This window comes from Etheostoma spectabile, unplaced genomic scaffold, assembly GCF_008692095.1.
Source record: "Etheostoma spectabile isolate EspeVRDwgs_2016 unplaced genomic scaffold, UIUC_Espe_1.0 scaffold337, whole genome shotgun sequence".
In the NCBI taxonomy this organism is placed as follows: domain Eukaryota; kingdom Metazoa; phylum Chordata; class Actinopteri; order Perciformes; family Percidae; genus Etheostoma; species Etheostoma spectabile.
Window position 1 is genome coordinate 308746 of NW_022605587.1, and position 10007 is coordinate 318752.

A 10007-nucleotide genomic window follows, 5' to 3' on the forward strand; every position below is an offset into this window, starting at 1 on the left:
TCTGGCCGGAAACAGGCCTTCTGCTGAACGATGACGAAGCTTCTTAAGTAAGTTTATCTTTGAACGCTTTTGAGTGTTCTTTAGGGTTTTTATCTGCTTTTAGAACTATTACCGGACAGCGGGGTTCACGAGCAGACCAGAACGGCCGTTAGGCTAGGAATCACTCCTCCGTGTTTCACTCCATTTTGAAATGCTGTAAGCTCACTTTAAAACTAATTGGAAAGTTTAAAAGGTGATGCTTTTTTCACCTGTGCTGTGGCTGGTAAAAACAGGTTCCACTGGAGATTTGAACTCAGACCGTGGATTCAGAGTCCAGAGTGTGTAACCATTACGACCAGGAACCTTCGGAGTATTGCTAGTGTTGGCTTGGGCACAAACTATCCACATGTGTGAGTATTGAAGGCACACATAATATACCCAACCAATCATGACCATTCATGGATGTAGCTCAGTGGTGAGCCCTGCTTTGCATTGATTAGCCCCGTTCAATCCCCCATCTCAACAGGTAGTGCCTGACTGTAGCAACGATGCTAGAAGAGCTCTTTTGAAAATGGCAACATGCAGCAGGAATTAAAAGATAAAAACATTAACAAGTGTCTACCACCTCTGCCTGTTAGCCCATGTCCCTCTTTACCTCAAGCAATTGAGAAGGATTGAGCATTTCCGTATAGGCACAGTGTTGTGGGTTGACCCAGATGTTTTCAAATTTTTGCAGTGAACATGACATTGCCAGCGATGGTGGTATAGTGGTGAGTCATAGTGCTACCTTCAGCAAGGCCGTGTTGACCCTCCCAGCCATTGCAGAGCTTTCTTTGAGTGATTTACTATTTAAACTTTGATTTATACAATAGCCGTGGTTGTGAGTTCCAGCCACCACCAGTTTTTAACATATACAACTTACATTACATATTCCACCCAGGTTAGTCGCTTATTCCGTGTCTCACAAAAAAAGTCAAAACAATCAAATCACATTTTGAGTGTCACTGACCAGATTCATCGTCGTTATCATTTTTTGGCAGCACTCCACAACATTCATTGTTATGTTATATCACTCAATTATATCGTCGTCAAGCCGAAAAACTACCAGTTATCTAAACTTCATTCCAATTGCCTTCAGGAATATGAAAAACCGGTACCTGTCATTTTTCTAATGTTAACCTCCGATAAAACTTAAGTTATTGTTTCTGAGGGGGGGGACCCAAGCACTTCCGTACGCATTTCCAAAGAGTTAGTTACTTCTGGATGGCATCACCCTGGCCTCATCACCACTGTGGGAATCTTTTTCACCTTTGTGATATGCAAAATTAACATTTGTTAGCTATAACAGTATTAATTTCCAGATTATCGTGTTTACGACAGTATCAGCACTGTAGTTTCCATTTTTAAACTTGACATGCCATTAACTAGTTACTTTTCAGCAGTTGGAAAACCTTACATCTCATAACCTTGCAGCAACAGATCTTTGCTAAACCATCCAAGACTGGAATAGACTTATTGCTGATCAAATGAATAAGATTTTAGCAGAGGATGGGTTCGAATCCATCGACCTCTGGGTAGGGCCAAGCACGCTCCGCTGGCCCACCTGCTCTGCTGTTTGGCTTTAGCGGAAGGAAAATTCTGTGATTCACATTTTTAGGGATGTGGCAACAACGTTGTCAACAGCTTACGGATGGCAAATTTTTTAACATTTGTAGACCTTGGCAACTGCGTAACACTCCTGCTCACCTCCCTGTCTAGCTCCAAATGTGGTTGGAAAGGAAGCTTCAGGGCCAATCCTCGCCAAAATGCCTCCGATGTTTTAGTTACTTCACAAATACATAAAGTTCAGCCAATATGAAGTTGCCATTCTCAGCATGCAACCTCTTGCAAATGGGCAGTGGGTGGGATTTGAAGCCCACGCCTGCCCGATAGACTCAAGCCTTTATCCACACCTTAGACCACTCGGCCACACTACTTGCATGCAAACCATCTCTTTCTTTCAGAGGTCCTTTCCAGGAGACAATAGATTACAGATTTTTTAAATTGTCAAAGGTAACTGGTCCCACGACCAAAGACTTCGCTGAATACCTCAAGTGCGATAAAAACAGTTGTCAACCTATACCACCCTCATTAGGGCAATTGCACTGTTTACTGCCAATCTTGCCATTACAGATGACTTTTGCATAATGTACCATGACCTCAAGGAGAATTGCTTTTTCTTCAAATAAGGCCGTTGGAAGCACACTTATTTGAGCGGCCGGGGAGTTAACCCAGGCCCCATACATGCAAATCATCGCTCTACCACTTCCCCTACATCCCCTTTACTGTGGTTCATTGATAACAGAGAAACATAGGTAAAATTAGTGTAATATTTATGTTGCTAGGTTGTCAAAACAGGGGGTGGCGGTGATGACAGATTTCCAGGCTTATCGACTTTGCAAATCATGGACACCTTTACCGCCAATATACACAACGCCTTTTGCTTGCAGGTAGTGGTGGCCAGCGTCTTAATCGCTGGGATTTAAGCTGCCGTCTCTCCTGAGGCGTGGGTTCGAAATCCCACCACTGCGTATTACATAGCTGAAGCCAACCATGTGATTGCTTGCAGCTTTCATTGGGCTGAACTGGTGAAGTAACTACAATCATCCATCAATCCCCTTCTGAGATTGTTTCGTGCGAACCGAGGTGTCAACACCACCGTCAACACGTGGGGTGGGGGGTAGAAGGTGGTACTTAATTGGAACCAAAAAAGAATGAAATACCTTCTTTCCAGCATTTGAGTAGAAAAATCAACAAATAATTGTGATTAAGTAAACGGGATCCAATATTGACAAAATACCGTGATTAGCCACTTGGCCTAACGTGAGCCCAAAGAGATCTAATGTTTTATCAAACCAGTTTGTGCAAGTAACCTTCTGCTGACTTCTTGTTCAATAAAGCAGTACCATCACTCAGAGAAAGCTGCGGGCGATGGCTGGGACGACCAGTCAACTGCTTGGAAGCACTATGCTCACCCACTCAAATCTTGTTAATACATCTGGGCATTGAGACTGTGAAGTGCGCTCTATCACTGATCACAGCCCTTGATGATTCCGAATTCCCTCCAGGGTGTCCTGTGTGTGATCACATTAACAAGATGGGAAGTGGCGTTCAGACCATTGTGACCTTTTAATAGCTGCTTGTAGACGAGGCCTGTAGAGGGCACAAATCAAATCCTTAGCTTACTGGCGCAAAGAAGCAGTCTCTTCAAGAGTTTCCCTTCACGGAGTCATCAAGTATTCTGATTCTGTATGGACAGACAACCAAAAGCATAATCCTCTTGCTGATACATAACAAAAAAAAAACAGAGGCTCAATTTTGAAAGGTTTTATTGCTACCCTATCCATATAGTTTGTAACATTATTTAATTATAACATTAAAAATAATCCCATGTTAGTCATATTTTGTATGTTTTAATTTAGTAAAAAATAATTAAGAAGATAATGATACAAGATAAAGAGCGGATGGCTGAGCGTCCAAGCGCTGCGTTTAGGATCGCCATCTCTCCACTGTGGGCTTGGAGTTCAATCCCCACTTCTTACATGAATTTGTTTCCTTCTAAATTTAATTTCAGAGACTGTATTGGGAATCTTGAATAAGCTATTCTCTACAGTAGTGATATTAATTTGCGCGTAAGATAACTGAATTGCAAGGACAGCAGACCTTGTGAGAGGGCAATCGTGCATTAATCAAGACCCCTGTAAATTTACCATATGTACACAGTAGACCTATCTATGCGGTTTCATTGGTTGTGGCAAAGCTTTACAACCTTTCTTGACGTGCCTTGTTACACATCCTGTGTCCAACGCTTTAGTTACCTAAATGCTTAATTTAGCCAGTAATTGTTGTGTGCCGATCATAGCTAAGTGTAAATTATGAAGGAACTGCCTGGCAAACTAATGTTGCCTTTCAGAACAGTGGTTCCATGGTGTAATGGTAAGCACTCTGGACTTTGAATCCAGTGATCCGAGTTCAAGTCTCGGTGGAACCTGGTTTTAAGCCAGAGTACTGGTGAAATAAAACAATCAACCTCTACACTGTCCACATCTAGGCTAACGGGTTCTTGGCTGTTCGACTGAAAACAGTATGTTGGTGGTGGCTGGTTGAACTGTGACCTGTACTTCATTTTAACCTAAAGGAGCTCCAAATTTAGACTTAGTTGAACATATTAAAGATATTTTCACTAGGTCATTATATTTTTGCAAGACAGACGTAGCTGCAGGAGGCGCTGTAGCTTAGTGGTTAAAGCGCCTGTCTCGTAAACAGGAAATCCTGGGTCCAAATCCCAGCAGTGTCTGTTTACATTAATAAGTGGTTCACATGGTTATGATACTAACATGTGGCAACAAAGATGAAGCTGATTTTCTAGACACTACCGTGACATTTATGTTGTTGTTGTACCATAAAATTACATAAACGAATAAAAGCCTTTGTTGAGTGTTTTTGCACACTTAGTTGAAGATTATAAAGTTTTTTACTATCATGAAATTTTCAGTCTTACCTTGGAAGCTTAAAGGGGCTCCGCACCCTGCCTGCCACACAATGACGTTGTCAGCTGAGGTTTAGATGCCTACCCGTAATTGTCATACTGTTAACATGGGAGAAATTAAAACAGACACCCCCCACAGCAACGCTATGTTACTGTTGCGATGATCTAAATTAAGACTGTGTTTTAAGCTTTTCATGGCTTATCCATGAAAAATGGTCCTGATAAAACAACTGTCTTTCATAAGTGTGATGAACATGGCCTAATACCGGAGGCAATTGGTTAATGACCTTGTGTGATGAGGGGACAAAAATTATGCATGGGAGGCTGGATTTTGTCACCGGGTCTGTGGGCGAAAGGGTCCTCAATCTCTCACGGACCTGCATTGGACTTCTTGTCTCGTAATGCCTGCCTATGAACATGGGAGTCCTTGATGCGTTTGGCTCAGGACATGTCTCAGCTGTTTTCTTCATTTGCCAGAGTTCGTAGGGGTCCCCGTGCCGTACTGCTGGGACTAAGATGATGGATGGAGCAACCCGTTCAGTAGCTCATGGTATTCTTGCAAGACAGGCTTATCTGTAGAAGGTGCTGGCTTAGTGGTTAAAGCGCCTGTCTTGTAAACAGGAGATCCTGGTTCCAAATCCCAGCAGCGCCTGGTTCTCTATGATTTGTGATTCTTAATACAGTGCAACAAAGTTACCAGTTTCATGTTTCCAAGAACAAGTGACATGCTGATGTTGTTTATAGCATTATCTGTGGCTGAAAACAGTCTATACCATTGGATTGGAATGCTTCATAGAGCGGTTGGTGGCTGACACCATGTTAGTCAGCCATTTCTGGTAATCACCTGGATTTGATTCCACCGATGACCGACTCCTCAAGTGTCTCTCCCGCCCCATCACCCCATCTCACCCGTCTACAACCTGTTTCCAGCTCTCCCCTCTGGTAGTGCGTCTACGATAGCAGTATCACGCCAAAACCAACGAGTCAGGACCACTTCTTACCACTCGCCATCACTTCCGATGAATATTTGCCGGCTCTTCTATGGCTGTCTGAATGGAGTAAGTTTGTTGTTATGTTTGTGGTTGTACTCAGGGGGTGCTGTGGCTTAGCTGGTAAATGCCTGTCTAGTAAACGGAGTCCAGGGTTCAATCGACTTTTTGTTCAGCCTACCCTCTTCATCATGTACTACCCAATCCCCATGCTACCTATTAAGTCCTGGTAGCAAATAAAAAGGGCATGTACTTTACCACAGAAACACTACATCAACACAGACTTAAGAAGCGATGACATAAACCATGAACTTCAGATCAATGGCAATTTAAGCTAGTGTCATTCATTCAGTTTGTGGGGGTTCGTTTATAGAACTCACTCCTGTATATCAGTGATCATACGGAATTCGCGATGATCCCTGGGTTCCTTGGACTCACGGTCCGTCTGGCCTGCAAAATCACCGTACCTGTGGGTGTTGTACGCACTGCGATCACGAGCAGACCTATCAAGGTTGGATCCGCAGTTGTGTGAGTCGGGGTAAGGCCTCCTGCACACTTCCCTGTGAATGGTAATGTAGAGTGGGGCATTCTTGTTGCGTGCTTTTCTTGGTCTGTTCGCACACCAGAAACATTTTCTGACTGTGCGCTGCTGCTGCTAATCCTTGTCTGTACCATGTATGTTTCCATTGACTTGTAATTAAAATAACTTGTTAATTCAATCTGACTGGTTCGGAAATGAACAGATCATCTACAGGGGTGGATTCACTCACCCACATTACACTCGAATACCTTCAAGATTTGGAATGATCCTTGGAACTGAGTGTCTTGGGAATCCCATCAGTCCATGCAGAACTGCCCAGGTACTTGCTTAGGTCTATTTGTCTATTGATGGTACTGAACTGTGAGTCTGTCAGGCATCATGGGTTCTCTCTGTAAAAACAGAAGTATTTTACAGCTGTGATGCCGATGGTTTAGAGGCGTGGACTTGTAATCCATGGGGTCTCCCGTGCCAGTGTTCAACCCTGTAACACGATTCATACTACAGATAAATAGAGATTTAGTGGACAGATAGCGGGAGGAGAAGATTTGAAAATTACAGTTTATGTGGTGTGGCAATCCTACCAGTTGGTCCTGGCTCTTAGATCCCTGAGACTACTAGTGATCTTTTCATTGCATAGTCCGATTATAGTCAACTATATTCAAGTTAAATATCATGTAAGTTATTCATTCCAGCAGCACAAAGATGTTAACAATCAGGCAGGCCGGAGCGCCCCAACGTGCCTTGACCGAGTAAAGTTCCTGTTTATTTCACCTCCAGTCAGCATCACATGCACCTGAAACCCCACCCGCAGTGATGTCCATTGTTCCTGGTTTAACACCGGGCCACTTTCAGGGCCCCACAAAACAAGGTTGAAAGCATTATAAAAATGGTCCACACCCATTTCCCTTCATGATTGTTATTGCCCCTCAACAGGCCACAACTGGGCAACAATTCATACTGCTATGTTTAAGCACGATATCAAAAATAACTCACAAATATTCAGATCTTTGTAGGCTGATAACAAAAGTATTACTGAATTATCAGGCACTGCTGGATTTGGACTCCGGATCTCTGTTTACAAGACGGTGCTTTAACCACTAAGCTACAGCGCCTCCTACAGGTTTGCCGGTCATGCAATATACCATGACCATAGTGAACAGGGTTCCAACACATACATCTTTGTCCAGCACTCCAGCAAGGGACCCCAAACTTCCCCTGTTTCAGGGAGCGCTGGTTGATCTCGAGGAGTCTCCCCGGCCAGGTTGGAATATATACTCCACCCATTCCAATTCACCTACCCAAACCTACTCCCAGTGCGTGCCTGACTACGCTCCTATGGAGCCCCCAGCGAGGCAATTCTCATTTTTGTATTCAGCACACCCGCTGCTGAGAGCTTCTCAACGATCTGGAAGGTGCTCGGGCCCGAAGGCTCCCCTCAGTCTGTTCAATGTGGACTGGTCTCACCGGTGGACTGAGCTTCACTGGCTCTAGTTTAATTTTGTGGTTTCTTGTTGTTTTTAAACCAGGTATAATATTAATGAATGTAATTGTATCGTTATCTTTACTGTGTAAGATCAAAAAGGTAATCATCCAACTTACTTTGCGTTACTTTTTGTAACCGTTACTCCCAAACTGCAAGGCATTACCTTATGTTTTATCTTATTAGGTAAAAGAGAATTAAGACTAACATACAGCTTCATAATGGAGTCTGTGGACGTTAGTTGGTTTACAGTGCCTGTCCCTAGCCAAACATGAGATCCTGGTTTAAACCCAGCAAGCAACACTGTTGTTGCCGAGATTACCTCAGTGTGCATACCATCATCCTGTCCACCCAATCCCCGGCTACCCCTTAAACAGATCACTTTGCATTCAGTTTCGCAATCACCATAAAAATTGGTCACTCACTGAAATTTGACGTGTGTTTCTGCAGTCAGAGTTATACATGCCTCATCCTGAATGGGCCAGTCTAGTGCATTAGTAACTTCTTTGTAATGGTCTAGTAGCTTTTGAAACCCCCCTTTCCCCACAGCTTTCAATTGTATGTTGTGCACTTCTTGGTCAATACATGGATCAGGACCAGACACGGACACATCTGGACCTCATGTGGGCATCTGTACGGCAATATTTGACACGTTTCATGACCTAAGACAGTTTCCAGTTTTCCCATCTTGCAGTATAACTTTTGGACTCAGTTGGACATTTTTGCAAGATATTGCCCCATGTTGCCACATATTGTCAGTCTATTTCCCATCTGGCAGATGGACATTTCTGTATATTCATGTGGACATTGTGGACAGAAACCATTGATGGATCTTGATTCCCACCTCGATTAGCCCTGATGCAACATTTGGGTAACAATGTCAATAATATGCCATTAACATCTTGCCAATGTATTGCCATTGTCCAAGCAAATTGCCACCCTAGTGAATATCTTCCATGTCTCCATGATGCCTATATGTTTGGGCCCACCATTACACGAGGCACACGAAAAACCCTAGTCAACCCATTCCAAAACCATCGCAGTAACTCAACTGGGTGTCCAACAAATGATACAGGCCAGTTTGGTATCAGTCCTTATGATGTTTATACTGTAACTCCCATGCCCTTTTTTAAAACACAAAGTGTTACTTTGAATAATCAATGTGTGAGTAATCAAAAGGCTCATCATAAAAGATACTTGCCAGGTCTACTACATGTTTAAGACTACATGTAACAACCCATAGCGGCTGGAACCCTTGGGTTGCCACCTTCCAGCAAATGTGATCCCAGAGGACCTGGGTAGAGAATCCAGAGCAGAGTGGCGCAGCGGAAGCGTGCTTGGGCCCATAACCCATAGGGCGATGGATCGCAACCATCCTCTGCTACTTGCTATTCTTGGTGTCACAGAGTGCTAATTTCCTCTCATGTTGATATTTAACAAAGTTTCTGAAATGAAATCGGGAGCATAAACAATATCATACTACAGTCAAATACTTACTGTAAAACATGTACAGATCTTTCCAAGTTCTTGTTGTGATATCGAAGAGAGCGCATACTGCTTTGTTTTTGTCAATAAGGAGGTTTGTAAAAGCTTGTACACATCAACCCTCGGTGTCTCCATCACGATATCAACATCATTTCTTTCGAACAACGGTTTTACAAAAGTTGTGTGCACTGATGTACTTGATGTTAAAATGGGTGAGGACTTAAATGTAACATGAATCGTCCAATATGTAGTTGATAGCCACACACGAGCAGTTCGAGCTGACCCAGTCTCCTCAAAACACTGTCTCATATTTCCATGGGAGATCAAGAAATAACATTAAACTTTATTAGTACAACTATGCATTTATTTTTAGATTAATTTTACCCCAACATCAGCTCGATCCTTGAATGAGTTGAGGGTGTCGTCTCGCTCCCCCCTAGCGCCTGTGAGTTGAACCCCCCTCCCTTGAACTTTCATTCATCGAGTTGCCGACCAGGCGTAAGTGTGCCGTATTCAGGTCCTTGCTAACAGGTAGCGCTGGATTTCTTTGGTGTTTTTTCACAGTATGTCATGACAGACCGTAAAAGGAACAGGAGAAACTTAAACCAGCCTTTAGATCGCAAATATACAAATAGGTCCAAAAAATCAGGTGAAATCAATCCAAGGATTCCACATCAACCTTCAAGCCCCGTATCCCTCCGTAGATACCCTGGTCAAGTATTTGCTGCATGTACTCAAACCTCGTTACAACATGCCATCCCGTCCACCGGGACTTCAGTGGACCGTTCCACGCCTTTAATACATGTCAATCAAGCTGAGCCTGTAAAGGCCACACAGTCTGATTAGTCAAGTGGACACACCTGTGGGAGTGGAACATGGATGTGTAGAGATGGGATTTCAAACAATGCACCTCTTTGACATGTCAAAGTAGGAAAAGCAAAGGTAGAAATAAAAAATAAATTATGGTTTAACTCTGTTTATATTTTTACACTGGACATAAGGTAT

General features: G+C 43.2%; 2 non-coding genes across 2 annotated transcripts; both read left to right on the forward strand.

Moving 5' to 3' along the window:
- Positions 1-3937: 3937 nt before the first annotated feature.
- Positions 3938-4009, forward strand: trnaq-uug (transfer RNA glutamine (anticodon UUG)). The gene has a single exon. It is a non-coding gene; the product is annotated as a tRNA-Gln (tRNA).
- A 233-nt stretch (positions 4010-4242) lies between these two features.
- Positions 4243-4315, forward strand: trnat-cgu (transfer RNA threonine (anticodon CGU)). Its single transcript has one exon. It is a non-coding gene; the product is annotated as a tRNA-Thr (tRNA).
- The last annotated feature ends 5692 nt before the right edge of the window (positions 4316-10007 follow it).